Raw genomic sequence first — 16,072 nt, 5'->3', positions numbered from 1 at the left:
TTCACGTAATATTTAATATGAAGGGTACACATAAAAAGAAAGAGAATGGCCTCAACCCTTTGGTTCTGTCCAGATTCACCAGAAAAATTCACTGGTCTCTACTTTTCACTCTCCCATCTACCAGAACATGTCTTTTGAGTTGCTAACTTAGACACAGAGTCTGATAAGCCTCTGAATATTGATGCAGAACCATGGAAAGATTTGCATACACACAGAAGAGAAGTTGAGGAATGACCATTGCAGCACTGATGACAGAAGTGAGAAAACTGGAAAAAAAAAAAAAAAAGAAAAAAAAAGACTGCCCATCATTAAGACTAGATCAACAATTTCACACAGCACGTTAAATGAGTGAATGAGGTCCATATTTACCAACAAACATAGATCTCCAAACTGTGATGTTCAGGGTAAAAAAAAAAAAATGCCCAAATCTATTTTGATGCTACTCAAAAATTGTAAAAATGCTCTGGTTAACACTACATCCCCAGAGCTGACCACCTGTGACCTGAGGGTGAGTCCGGGCTGCCACCAGTTTCTAAGATGAAGTTTTGTTGCAACACAGCTATGTCCATTCATTTCAAATTTGTCTACAGGAAGGGTTGAGAAGTCACACAGAGAATTTATGACCCACAAAGCCTAAAATATTTACTCTCCGGCCCTTTGAATATAAGTTTGCTGACTCCTGCTTTGCATGACGATGGGGATGTGGTAGAAGATAAAAACCTGCGATGGCAGAAGACATTCTACGTCAGAGGAGGTAAAGGTTCTTTCTGGACAAGGAGACAAGACTAGATGCTTGATATCTGTCTGACTCAATGCCATCAATCGAGGTGCAAGCCGCTGATGTCTTTTCCCTCTTGCTGGGTGACAATGAAACACATTTCTTGTTTTATTTCACTAACATTTCTTGCTTTTAGAAAATTATTTTTTCAGAAACGTTCAATCCAATTTTAATTTCAATAGCACTACTTTGCATTCTGGTTATGTAAGTTTCTGACAGTAAAAACACACAATTTTGAGAAAGGCAGAGGCAGCTACTATGAAGAAACACATTTGTTTTTTTGATCTGCTAAATCAAAAATAATGAATTTCAGCTTATTTAGCAGGAGGCCAACTAAGGGAATCTAGTATATGTTTTGGGGGGAATGGCAAGCCAATAAAAGGCAAACTGACAATTATTTTATTAATCAGATTTGGATTTATGAAGAAATTAATCAATATTTATGGTATGTTTGGTTATTGCAGCATAGTAAGTCGTGTTTTGCTTATCCCATCCAATGTCTGTGAAGAAAGTCAAGTAAGTTAAGTATTATTTACAGTTTTGAAAGCATTTATGTTTATACATTATCATCAGCAAAACTTTCTTAAGTGCATAGATGACATCAAAACGTAAGCCTTAATTATTGAGAAATTCTACTATCAGAGGTTAAGTAGTATCAAAGTTCAACTAGAAAAGCTGATACATTAATAAGAGAAAATTTACCAAAAAAAAAAAAATACATGTGGATAAAAGATGTAAAAAAAAAATTCATCCTCACAATTATTGAAAAAAAATTTAAAAGAGAATTCTATTTTACCCATTAAATGAGAAAAAAAAATTAAGCTGGTAACTTAAGAAAAGGAGAGTAAAATCTACTGTGTAAATAATATTTTATACGGTATAGTGATGGACAAGATGGATCCAGCTTCTCTGGGGAGTAATTTAGTAGTTATTACGATTGCCATGAAAAATACAGAACTAAATCTTCAATGAGCTTTCATATTAAGACAGCACACGTCTATCTAATTTAACACTAATTAATTATATTTCTTTCTCACTATATCTGTATCCATTTACCATCTCTCTATATAAGACTGGATCAGAAGGTTGCTGAAACATCGAACCTAGTATTAAGGAAAACGTGCTGTAAAAAGATCCGACGTAACAGAGCCCGACTTACAGCAGGTGTGCGATGTATCTTTGCTACACAGATGGATGGATGGATGGATGGATGGACAGCTGTATGGGTGGTTCAGTAATATACTGACTCCGGGAGCAGTACTGAAGTAGACTGTTGCACCTACAATGACTTGATTTCTTTTAATATTCTATTTCTTTAAAAAAAATAATTTCAAATGGTTTCTTCTTTTTTCCCCCATAGGCCCACATAGACATAGCTCTCACCGGGATATCATCTCCCAAAATGAAGGACGACACTGTATCCATAAACCTACTTTCCTATATTAAGTATGCTGTCCAAAAGCATTTCTTGTTCCTGAAGTTTTCCTTCCCAAATGCATGCTGATCTCTATTTTTAGATTCAATCAGAAATAATGAAAAGCTAACAGAACACACAATGATTAAATTGAATTTGTGTCTTTGAAAATGTGCCTCTTAAAAATTGTTAAATGCAACACATTTTAGTTCCAAAAAATGAAGAGTAATAAAAAAAGATGGCTAATAAGAGATATTTGATCTCTGCTTCATTTTCCACTTATTTTTAAAAATCTATCTATTGAGGTGCCAATTGGGACCAAACATGACATATGTAGTCTGTGCCAATTACTATGACTCACAACAGTTTTGGGGGAATGGAAATGACTTATAAAAAAAAAAAACAACCCTGCAGCTGTCACTCTTTTTTATTGAAGTACAGTCAGTTACAGTGTGTCAATTTCTGGTGTACAGCACAGTGTCCCAGCCATGCATATATATACGTATATTCATTTTCATATTCTTTTTCATTAAAGGTTATTACAAGATATTGAATATAGTTCTCTGTGCTAGACAGAAGAAATTTGTTTTGGAAATTACTATTTTGAAAGGTTCTTTTTCTGGTTCAAAATGAAAAGAACTGTAAATGATGAGCATTCACAATCCTATCTTTGTATTAAACTGTTTTCAATCACAGCAAAAAAAAAAAAAAAGCACTTTGATTTCTGGGCTCGACTGTGTTCGACTTCAACAAAGCAAATGACTGACAAAGGAATGCTTAGAGGTTGTGCCAATTAACAAAAATATGTTGATTTTATACCAAATGATAATCACAGCAGAGGCATGCTGAAATGATCACCAACATCTGTGTTCTCTTTCTCCTGGGCACACAAACAGATTACATCTCTCTGCCCTTCTGCATCTAAGGGATTGAGTCATACGACGGGGCTCTGTCCAGTGAAACACGTGGGTTTGCGAAATGGCTTTTGGGTTTGCTACTCAGGCAGTCCTCAGTGCTTTCTCTCTTCCTTTGCCTGCTAACTGGAAAGAAGAGGACACAGGGCAGGACTAAAGGCACTAAAAATGGCCAAGCCATATGATGGAAGAGACCTAAATTCCTGAACGTGGGCATGGGTTACTAGCCCATGCAGGGTACTAACCCCCGTACCCTGCACCCTGACCATGCTAGACTAGGACAGAACCCCAGTTGACTTCTCCTGAGTTATGGCAGGGAACCCAAGTATTTGCTACAGTAATAGCTAATACATCATCTCATTTAATCCTTACAACACCCCATCTTCCTTTTAAATTTTAACCCCATTGTAACAAAGAACAAATGGAGACTGAGAGGGATTAAATAAGTTGCCTTCAAATTCTAACTAGACGTCACCATAAAGCGAGAAGACTCTAAATGACACTTGCTGCCGGGCAGTGGAGGCAGGTGGTCTCCGGGTTTGGGCACATATGGGAAACAGAGTGCAGGCAGGCTGCTTGCTGTTTACAATAGCCAAGACGTAGAAGCAACCTAAATGTCCATCGACAGATGACTGGATAAAGAAGGTGTGGTGTGTGTACACACACACACACACACACACACACACACACACACACACACACACACAGGAATACTACTCAGCCATGAAAAAGAATAAAATAATGCCATTTGCAGCAACATGGATGGAACTGGACTTCATTCTAAGTGAAGTAAGGCAGAAAGAGAAAGAAAAATACTACATGATATCACTCAGATGTGGAAATAAAAAGACATGAATGAACTTATGTAGAAAACAGAAGCAGGCTCACAGACATAGAAAACAAACTTATGGTTACCAGTGAGGGAATAGGGTGGGAAGGGATAAGTTGGGAGTTCAAGATTTGCAGATACTAACTGCTATGTATAAAACAGATAAACAACAGGGTCCTACTGTACAGCACAGGGAGCTATATTCAATATCTGGTAGTAACTTATCATGAAAAAGAATATGAAAAGGAATGTATGTATGTATATGTATGAATGAGACACTGTGCCACATACCAGAAATTGATATAACATTGTAAACTGACTATAATTCAATAAAAAAACATTAAGCTGCCAAAAAATTATAAAATATTTCTATTTATAATTCAAATCTATGTGCTTGATTTGGCATAGAAAATTGCTCGGTATATATTTGATTACACATATTTCTGAGTACTTTAATTTCTTACAGTAAGAATTATGTAAATAAAAGAGAATTTTTAACATGTAATTAAATTAATTAATTAATTTTTTATTGAAGTACTATTAGTTACAATGTGTCAGCATCATGTCCCAGTCATGTTTATATATACATATATTTGTTTTCATATTTTAAGAGAATTTTAAAAACTATAACGTTAGGGTCTTATTTCCCAGGCCTGAAGGTCATCTTGCTGTAATTTGAGACTGGCAACTAGGCAGACCTACTTCTCAAATAGCCACTTGGAGTTTTCAAGGAAACATGCATTCTGAAACTGTGTCCTATAGGGAGGCACAGTAATGGGGCTGTGTATTGATGGTCTCTCTTCCTAAAATAACACCAGTGATCGCTAACCTCTAACGCTGCCCTGGAAACTGCTTCACAAAAGATGGAAGAGGAGATACCAATTTTGAATCTCGGTGGAGTGCAACATGGTCTTCTGAACGAACAGTAACTTCCGAGGAAATATTAATTTGCTCACTTTAATCCTTATCATTGCCTGCTCTGAGAATAAAATGTTTTATGTACACACACACACACACACATATATATATGGACACGTGTGTGTATTTGAAACATCACCTGGAGAGAGACTTATGAAATGCAAAACAGCTCCAAGATTCTTTGAACATTTCAACCATTCACTTAAAACAGAAATAACCTGCTATAACACCTAAGTATCTAATGCTCTCAGGACGACACAAGGGAAGCCTAGAAAAGTTTAATTTTAAATGAGGTCTAAAAGAATTATAAAATGGAGATCCAGAGACTGTTGGCACTAAAGAGATCGCCTGTCTCTAATGACACGTTACTTGTCAATTTCTTGTTCTTATCCACCCAAATCACCTTGTCAGGATTACTACCTGTATAAGAAAACACTGTGTTAATTATTATCAGGAAGAAAGGAAGTACTTCTATTAACTAAGTACTTCTATTAAATATAAAGGAACAATGCTGTTCCTTTATATTTCTAACCAGGATGGCTTATTTGACTCTGATAAACAAATTAAAAATGATGTTTGCTGGATAAAAATATAAGCAAATTCCTTAATACACTACGTCAATACTACGGTAAGGTGAAGTGAAACCAAATCTGAACACGTCCATCCAATGGAAGAAGAGAGCCAAGGAGTGGCTGGGAGCAGGGATAGAATCTTGATTTTAAACAGATGTTCCTTATGGGCTGTTTCCTCCCTCCAGAACGCCTGAAAGTTCTTGTCTCCATTTACTAGAAAGCAGTTCAGCCTAACATTCCTGTCTCTGCAGGAACTATCAGTCCGTTGTATTAATCATCATATTTAACAAACTTGAATGAGGACTGACCAGAGAGTGGGCCCTCTCCCAGCCCCTCAAAAATCTATGCGAAGGCAGGACACTCAGGGAAGAACAGAAAATATCTGCTCTGAAATGAACTGCTTCTCTGGTGCCTTTTATTAAATAAAAAAAAAAAAAAGGAAAAACCCACAAAACTTTAATCAATCGAATAAGAGATAAATGTTTAACTTTAGTAGTGAAAATTGGCCAGAACTATTGACATGGTCAAAGACCCATATTACTAGGACTAAATCAATGATTTATTATCTTATCTGAGAATAAAAAGTCATGCCACACACGTGCATGTACAAAGGCAAGCTGGTATAACACACATATACGTGTACACTGTACCCATGTGGATAAATGAAACACATTTAACACCTAGCTATTTTTTTTTTAAGTTTTACTTTATTTTGGTGGTGGTAGGGTCATCAGGTCTTTTTATTTATGTATTTTGAAGAAGGTGCTGGGGATGGAACCCAGAACCTTGTGGATGCCGATCACGCATTCTACCCCTGAGCTGTACCCTCCCGACACGTAGGTATTTTTACAAGATGTTCTTATTACTTATACAGTAATAAGGGCAGTAAAATGACAAAAATGAAGTTCTCTAAAGCCAAAGAACCAAACCCATATTTTTTTTAAAAAAGGAGAATTTAAGTATATATTGCCTTTAATGCTTTTAAAAAAATGTACATTTAATATTGTGTTACCTATTCCTTAAACACTGATTCCTCGATTTCCAACTTGGGAGAAATGAGAGGCAAAATCATCAAAGTTAGGGTGTGGGAATGGAAAAGTAAACATTTCTGATAAATCAGTGCCATTCTCACACACATTTTTTTTTTCGTGTGTGGAGAAAACAAAACAAAAAAATCCATCATGTGAAAAAAAGATAAATTTATTCTATACCTTCCATGACCCAAAAATATTATGCAGAAATAAGGCTAGTAAATTTCTGAACATTCATTGAAAGTTTAAAAAGGATTTTTAGGTAAATTCCTCATTTCTTTCAATGGTCCACCAACAAAGTTTTGGTCTTTATTTTTCTCTTTCTTTGAATATTATCCTACTCAACTTTTGAAGTGTGAGGTAGTGGCCAGACACTATTTTTCTGACCTGTAAGTTTTATTTTATGTTCTTCATTGACTGTTAGGAAATAAAAATAAATTGGTGCAAATGAGATCTTTGCATCATTCCGTAGTTCAGGAAAAATGAGGTGACTCTGCACTGAGGTTCTTTTCCATCAGTGTAACAAATAGCGTTTGAAATCAGTGTTTCCTCACTGACCGTTTAATTAATGGTTTATTCCACAGAATTCAGCAGTAATTCTTAAACTACCTTTTAAAAATAGTCTTTACTTCATTAAAATGTCAGAATTGCTACTGTCAATTACCCAATGCACTGATACTTCTTTTTAAATGCTTTCAAAACACGAATTCACATTTATTATCCTTAATTAAAAGCAATAATTTATCAAGCCTTTTGTTGTCTGATCTGATCCACTAACCTGATTTTTTTCCCCTGATATCCCTATCTCACGCTTTTCTTATTCTTTTCTTCCTTTATAATTTAATCCTTCTCAAAATAGTAGCACAGGTCTAAGTGATAGTCTGAGAGGTAGCAGGATGAGCCTCACCCTGATGACTTATTAAAAGTGGGGTCAACCAGACATTCACTTATTTAACCCAGCCTTATAGTGACGCAGGCTTAGGGGATGGGCCTTCTGCTTGGGTGCTTTGTTGAATCAAAAGTTCTGCTCCAGTATTATGTGGAAGTGCTTCCTGCAGGGGAAAGGGAACGTGTTACCCCGTAACTTCAGCCAGGCATCTTATTTTACCACTCTGTGCTTCAAATGGCAAACGCCTTTGGCATTTTCCTTTTTATTTGTCACTTGGCTTTAGAAGGCGAGAGATTTCCTGGAGCATATTCCATTGCACGATTGACAACATCAATTCCACACTCAATACATTAGCAGGCAAAAAGAGAGAGGGGAAGCCAAATTGGGTATAAATAATTAAATCTGTAAAAGGTCAGTGAGCAAGAGCAGGAAGAGGGGAAGGCGAAAGAAGTTACGGGGCTTTGACGCTTAGCGGCAGAGGTATTAAAATATGAATATTATCTGCGGACAAGGCTAACAAAAGGAACACACAACAACAAAGGTCCTGGCTAGCGTGCGATCCTGAAGTGCGGTGATAACGAAGTCGTGATGTGTTAACTGTGCTTTGAAGGAAAGTGAGAGGTGAGGGTCACAAACCACGGATTCCTGTACTCCACCGTAACCTCAAGTTGGAACAATTAACCACCCCCACCATATTTACAAATGGAATCAATGTTGTATGTGGTATGCTTTGAATCAAATTCTGGTGACACTAAAAAGTTTAGGGGAAAAAAAAAACTGCTTTTGCATAAACAAGAACTGAAATTTGGAATTAAGCTGTAGGGGAGAGGAAGAAAAGGATTAGACTTTGAACATGGGAAAGTTTTATTTTTTCCCATTGCCCAAACCAGTACATTCAAATATTACACACACACACACACACACACACTCCTACCTTCATAGGGTGATTATTTGTATAGTAGGACTGAACTATATCTGGTGATCTTGAAACCTTGGTTCAGGTATCTATACACTGTGGAGCATCTTTACAAGTCATCACATTGTCATATTATTCTTTTTATCTCTTTTTTTTTAAGTATCTGCATAGTATTCCATCATACATTGTAAATTTTTATAAATAATTTTAAAAAATCATTTTCATGTTGAAAGACATTTGCATTCTGATATCAGTTTTTTTTTCTTTTAATATTACTAGAAAAACCTCAGTGAGTATCTGCACAAATATCTGTATGCATCCATGCTCCATACAGGATTGGAAGGTCAATAGGTTGCGCATATTATTTTAATACACAGTACAGACTCACCCCCCAGGAAGATTTTATGTCTGGCAGAGATCATATTAAATATTTTATTTCATTTAATTTTGTTTAAGAATGTAACAGGCTCCCTGCCTCACTCTGAAAAGAATTTGAGGAATCCCAGAGGCTAGATGTATGCAGGGCAGAAAAAGAGAGGGGTTTAGTTAGGGAGGCAGTGGCATTTTTGTCGCAGTGTGATATGAAAAAGCAATCTTGATGCTGACAGTTTTATGTTCCTACTATTTTATTACACGTGCGGTAGCCCCCTTCCCCCTCCTCTGGACCCTCTTTAACATCGTCCTCTTAAGGAAGGAAGACATCATTTGTTTCTCTGCTTCTAAAGGTTTCCCTGCTTCATTGTCCATTAGCAAATTAAAGCATGTACTTTCACATACACCCAATCGACAGCTTAATAATGCACAGAGTCAAAATGGATGCATTTTGACATTTGGAAAGTGAATACAGATGTGCACAACTCAGATATTCATAAATTCGGAAAACAAGTCCACTTCAATTGCATTGCAAGAGAATCCAAATCCTTTTGGGGAAGAAGGAAAAAAAAAACTGCAAATACTTAATATGTGAAAAGCCATAGGCTTAAAAAGCATATAGTTCCTTGATCAGTATTCAGGACTCAAAGTAGAATAATCAGTAGGGACTAAAAGAAATAGAATTCATGTTGTACCTGAATGAAGTGGGAGAGAATACACTGTGGTCCAGAAATCTGACACTAACCTTGAATAACTATTAATGATCTCTGCTATTCCAGGCTGCATCCTGCAAACAAACATGGTGAAGTTCAAAGCCATCATGATCGCTCTAGTCTCTCTTGCTCTATAATTTTCCACATCTACTTGTGAACTCTGTGTTAACTCTTTAAACTACTACGAGAATGACCCAGCAGATTGAACAACTGGGCAGGCTTCCTTGATTATCCACCCAGACTCTGCCAGCTGGTTTGGCCAACAGAAAGTGGAAGGCCATCCTGAATGTGCAGGATAGCTCTCCCACAGAATGTCGTCCATGGTCCGGCACTTCCCCGTGTGACTTTCAGACTGGCTGTCACCGTAGACTGTCCGTGCCTGGGTTCTTCCTCATTGACTGAGATTTTTCGAGAGGAGAGCACATGGATGAAGAACTTTGTCACTGGCCTGGTCTGAAGCCCTTGCACGGTGACCAAGGGATATCAAAATGACAGGAAAGAAACCAGTGGTTGAAAAATAAATGCTGCCCTTTTAAAACATGGTGCTGCTTCTTAAGGGGGCGGGTAGAGCTCAGTGATAGAGTGCATGCTTAGCATGCACGAGGTCCTGGGTTCAATCCCCAGTACCTCCATTAAAAAAGTTAAAAAAAATTAAAATAAACCTAATAACTTCCCCCCACCCCCCAAAAAAAGAAATCATAAAAAAAAAAAGAAATGCAAACACTTAAAAAATAAAATAAAATAAAATAAAATAAGGTGCAGTTTCTTTCCCTGGGTTCTTTTGGTGGTGGTGGGGGGGGGGTTCTGATTTTGTGTGGTTTCCAAATCTTTGAGAAGAGAAATATGGCTCATGAATTAAAGCTTCAGTTTTTTAAAATCTATTACACTGCGGAATGAAAAAGAACAGGCTCCCTCTCAAAGTCATTCTTACTCATACATTTTAAAGACAAATTTGTGCTGAAAACAGACATTAGAGGGCAGTTAAAGTGAAACGGAGAGAGTCTTCAGCTAAGTTTGAATACACACGAGGGGACAAAAATCTCTTTATATTTGTCCATTTTTAATGTACTTAGAGATCCAACAATCCAGTCGCAGACTAGGTAATCAAGAAAAGGACTTAACCCTACGAGCAGTTTCAGAATAGAGCATTCAATTAATTCAGGAGGTATCCCTGGAAATCTCAACAGGATTTTGCCGTGAACATCACTCTCACACACACATACACACACACACACACACACACACACACACGTCTTTGCCAAGAAAGTGTGATATCCTGTAGTAAGATACACGCCTTTGCCAAGAATTAATTAGACTAGTTAAAGCAACTGGCGTCTTCATTCATATATGAGGGGAAAAAACCTCACAGACTCATCTTGGCATGTCTTTAAGGTGTGATGCAAATTGAGGTTTCATTGCCGGCTCCCTCCTGTAAGTAAATTAAGTGGCTCTTGACTTGGAAGAAATCAGAAATAAAGCCTCTCCATGAAAAAAAACAATAGCCTGCCTCTAGTTTCTAGAAACAATAAGAAAAAAGAAGCATTTTACAAAACGCATAAAGCTCAGAGTGTTATAAGTACAGCCCCTGTATCACAGGGTTTACTATCTCTTAAGAGTAATGAACAGGAGCCTTGACTCAGTTATTGGCATATGGTTTATCTAGTTTGGAGAGCTTCTGTGATGAACTGTTAAAACACACAGGCTTCGCTTTTACCATTTACTAAGCTCTGGGTGGTCGCTGAATCACTTGGCATGTATTCAAAAACCATTAACCCAAATAGAATGTATGTCCGTATATTGCAAAGCTAATAATAAATTATTCGGGCCTGTTGTGTGATCCTGTTTTCCTGTGTTAATTTCTCAAATCAAGTCAAAAACAGACCGTGAACCAACGGCTTCCAGATTGATATCTATGTAAATATCTTTTCTGTTAGAGTTTCTTCTCAATTCGTTTTACATCCAACATGAACACCGCAAAACACCAGAACAGATACACAAAGAACTTCAGCCTTGCTTTATTTTTCTGAGAGCAGTGGTAAAAAGACCAGGTTATCTCAAATCTAACACAAAGAGATTTACATGCAACCTGGTGGTCCAGGGCGAATGAATCACCTGGATACGAATTTCCTTATCTGTGCTGATGGCATTGAGTTAGTCAGGTATCCCCTAATGACTCTTGCATGCTTCTATAAGCAATCAGAATTAGTTTAGAAGAAAAACACACACAGAAGAATAAACTCCCCGTCCACTCTTTATGTGTACAAATATCGCCACATTAAATGCCATCTACTCTTAATAATAATTACTCATTTGATAATAATTACAGTAAATACCATTTCTTGAGAATGTGCCATGTCACCAACTTTCAGTTTAAAAGTATGCTCTTTGGTCTTTATTGGCAATTTATCTGTAGCTTGAGATCATTATATTATATACATACACATATATGCACATGCATGAAATTGTGTCAATATGTTGATGAAACACATATTCTAAGACACTACGATCCCTACTCATGTTTCTCTTCATAATCATATAAACCTTTCGCCTAAGACATGACAGCCAATCAGTTTGCAAACTGTGAAGACCACACGAAGGTGACAGATGCTTCTCTCAGTTGCACCTTTCACCTTCAGCACATCTTTGCCCATGACTTCCCCCCCATAGAAACCATTCACCTGACACTATGGTGAGGGGTGGTGGAGGCGCAGTCCTCTATGCTGCTATTAAAGATAATGCTGCATAATGTTGCATATCTAGTACCTGTGAGTTTTTTTGTGAAGCATCTTTACGGTCATCATCAAATTTCAATCTAAAAGAAGAATTCAGGAAATTGAGTTTAAGAGCAAAGGTCCTCCAAGTGCGGGATGTGGAATTGCAGATGAGACACAGTGGGGTCTCCAGATCTCATTACCATGTTCATGTAAGTTACATTAAAGCTTCAGTTTTGAATTTGGCTTTAAATAAATAATGTAAAACTGGCTTCTAGTCTCCTTCATGGCATACCTATCAGGTTGCACTATTTTTCAAGACCAAGGCTATAAGAGTCCATTTCTTTCTTTATTTTGGTTATAGGTGAGTTGCAAAGGGGTTGGACAGGTAAGCAGGTGAACAGGGAGATGTTAGGGAGGTAGCCCCAGGACACTGTTCTCTTAACCAAAGGGTCCCAGGGGCTGGGAGAGTATGACAAACCCTATAAACGATCAAAATATAGTGATGTGGAAGAACAGGTAAATTCCCCAGGTATAATTTCCACAAAGTAAGGGTCAACTAGCCATCATTAAAACATTTTTTTTTTTTGGCACTTTAACTTTACCTACTGAAAACTGGGCAGTATTGAATGTCTATAAATTCTTTTGGTGCCTCAGAAAATTATATTAGGGGAGTTTTGCAGTGTGTCATTATGATTAATTACTATTATAGAAATCTGTGTTGTAGTGTAGTTCTGATATATAATCCTTGAGATCTGATGATCTTATGCTGTACAGTCTTTTTTCAAATGAACCAGAAGAGTGATAACTGCCAAATATTGTGATGAAGTCGGATGTAGAAAACAGCTCATAAATTATTTTACTCTTTGGATTCTATACACATGAAACTTTACTTGCTACTCTTATAGGAGACAGTTTTTTTTTTTTTAAATTAAAAAATACAGAAAGCAAGTTCCTTGAAAGGGAAGACCCAACACTGCGTCTTTAACTGCTGAACTGTGTTTTCCTTTCCTTTCTTTCCTTATCTTAATTTTTCTAGGCTTAACACAAAACCAGAGGGATGGGGGAGGGAGAAAATGCTATGATGATGAAAAATATCGTCCCACCTCTGACCATTCAGATCAGATCATCAGTTAACAGAGTTCAAAAGGAGAGGGAGTGAATAAAAGTGAAGATTCTTTTTTTCTTGTGCTGCATGAGATGAGCTCACGCTGATTAATTTTCCAGAAGCTAAAGCTGATTAGTATTCTCCGCATGGGCTTCGATTCCTGGATGTCACTCAGTGTACCTGGCGCATCTATTATGTGATGGGAGCGGAGGGAGCGCGAGGGGACACGCCGTGACTACAAATCGTGTTGAAGATATTCACGAGGAACGTCGCCTACGGGGAAAAGGCATCAGAACATCCCGGCTGACATTTTCCACGGACTTGCTGATACAACCACAGCTCTCAGTGGGCGTGGAGATGCCTCTACACCTTCCTTGTAGGGGCAAATGGACAGAGGCAGCAAGTCATAAATCACAAAATCCCAGGGTCAGCTTTCCGCCGGCTTTTACTGCTGTTCCCATCAATGTAAATTTCCCATGTAAATGAGAGTGGCTCGTTTTAATGAAGTGTATACTTTAAACGTATGAACATGAATTATCCAAGGACGCCGCAGGAAAGCAACAGATGTGCCCGTCGGAGGGGGTCATGCTCGGTTTCCCTTGATGAATGTTTGTTTTGTTGCTTTGAAAAATTAATGCAATAAAATATTTAAAATGAATAAGGAGGTTTCAAACGGACTTGGAGAAAAAGAGTCTTGCCTTTCAGGGATTTCTTTTTTTTTTTTTTTTTGATGTGCCGTTGGCATTAAGTAGGATAGTATTTACATGGTTTGTCTTGATGTGTTAAGAAAGTTAGAGAGGCTATTTCTGAACAGTAGACGTGTGAGTACCCATCCTGCATGTAAAGACAAATTTGGAAACGTGGGAAACTCAAGCATAGCATGTTGCTCGGGGAAGTCAGAAAAACGTAAAATGCTTGACAGTTTGGAAACTGGTGATTTGGTGGAGGAGGGCAGAGAATTACATAAAATTTGAATCATTTAAGCATGTGGGTTCAGCCCTTCTTCAGTGGTCTTGTAATCCGGGAATACGGTTTAACATGGCATCTACTCCATTGACCAACAGTCGAGGGGCACTCAACACTGTTTCCTTCATGGGAACTGCCTGCTCTTTTGGCTAAAGCAATGCATTTCTTCAGAAAAAAAAAGTAACTAAAACACCTGCTAAACAAGGAAGTTACAGGAAAAGATAATAAGAGATAATGATTTTAAGGATCATACGATCCAATGTGATTATAAAAAAAATGAATGGAAGCTACATGCCATCACCATTGACATTTTAAGAAGAACTTGCGCTTATTAACAAATGATTTCAAAGACGCAGCTGATGGAAAAAAAAAGATGCAACTGATGAACTACAGGGCTCCACGGAGTCACCACAAATTCCACGGTCACAATACTTGACAGTATTACTTGATGTGACAGCCCTTGGTTATTAGAGCACAGACACCAATTTGCACCTCTGTGTCATCCATTCCGCTTAGCTTAAACTGGGCTAAGATGGGGGTCCCTTAAAACTAACCTTCTTAGGAATTTCTCTGAATGGTTTGGCGGAAAGCACAGCATGTTGGCAACGAGCAGGTGTTAGTAGATCTCAAGTTCTGGGAAATATTTCATGTTCCATTTCTGTCTTGTGTTAGGGAATTTTTGTTACCAAGGGACTAAAAGAAGAGACAAAACTGATTCTGGGAAACCTGGATACATCCTCCTTCCTACGTCCCTCCTTCCTTCCTTCCTCTCTTCCTCCCCTCTTCCTTTTTTCTTTTCTTTTTTTCCTTTCTCTTTTTTTCTTTCTCTCTCTCTCTTTATTTCTTTTTCTCTCTCCCTCTCTTTCTTTGACCTCTAAATGAGTTATCAAGTTAAAAAAATTACTTACTTCTCATACACCTCTTTGGCCAAAACAACTGGGTTTTCTTTGAAAAACTTCATTTGCACCAAATGCTTTCTCATGTTTCTCTCTCTCTCTCTGTCTCTCAGCTATGAATATCCTGTTTCACACCTCTCTGTTTAGAAACAAATACTCTGCCTATGACCTGGTGACAGATTTAAGCAACATGAACTGTTTAAGCCTGGAATTTAGACTTTCTTCAGATTTGCAACAATCCATTTATGCAACCAGTCCAATTGGATGAGGGGCGAAGGGTGGTACAGTAGAAACATTTACTCTGGGGTCCAAAGATCTTTACTCAAATTCTAGCTGTGTGGCCTTAGCCAAGTCACTATGGCTTTCTTAGATTGTCTCTGAACAGTAAAATGATAGGATTGTATTGGACGACCATACCCCAGAAGATAAATTCCCAACTCTTTAAGGTCTTCATCACATCTTCACCATGTCTGACACCCATCTTGCCTCTCTGGTTTCATACCAAGTTGCCCACCATGGAGAGTCTGCGCTCCAGGCTTGCTAAATTCTCCACACTCTCAACATCACACACCACTTCCTAATTTCATGTTCCTTCCTAGTGGAATAAACTTCTTCCATCTTTTCTGCTTCTCAGGTTGAAAACCTTTCCCTCAACCTTCAGGAGTCAGCTTACAGGCGAAGACCCTCTAAGCCTTCTGTAGCACATGGCTTCTCTTTCTCTCTTGCATTGCAGAGTTAGGGGACCACCTGTAGGTTCATGTACATTTCCCGCCCCTCTGGAACTGACCAGCATAGGGACTGTGTTTCATTCCAATTAGTCTGGCAGACAGTAGGCGCTAAATGCAAGTTAATTCTTTTGCACAGAACTCCACTGCTTTCTATTCAGTCAGTTACTCAGTAAAGCAATGGATCAACCCAACATCCTTTTCTGCTAATAGTGCATAAAATGCTAAAATTGTGATGGAAGTTCACGGCACAGCTGGTTGTCCCCCTGACCCCTTCCCTTGCAGTTGATAGAGGAGAAAGGTAAGTCCAAGAGATTTTA

The 16,072-nt window shown here is 37.9% G+C and overlaps 1 protein-coding gene and 1 long non-coding RNA gene across 17 annotated transcripts in view; one reads left to right on the top strand and one right to left on the bottom strand.

The window, feature by feature from the left end:
* Window positions 1–16,072, bottom strand: part of RBMS3 (RNA binding motif single stranded interacting protein 3) — a 921,458-nt gene that overhangs the window by 178,806 nt on the left and 726,580 nt on the right. The gene's annotated exons all lie outside the window — the stretch shown is intronic.
* On the top strand, window positions 1,863–2,445 carry LOC140686550 (uncharacterized). Its single transcript, XR_012060375.1, has 2 exons — window positions 1,863–1,942; window positions 2,139–2,445. It is a non-coding gene; the product is annotated as an uncharacterized lncRNA (long non-coding RNA).

The sequence above is a fragment of the Vicugna pacos genome, chromosome 17 (genome assembly GCF_048564905.1).
Source record: "Vicugna pacos chromosome 17, VicPac4, whole genome shotgun sequence".
Lineage (NCBI taxonomy): Eukaryota > Metazoa > Chordata > Mammalia > Artiodactyla > Camelidae > Vicugna > Vicugna pacos.
The sequence above is the reverse complement of the archived record's forward strand: the minus strand, read 5'-3'. Positions and strand labels throughout refer to the sequence as shown.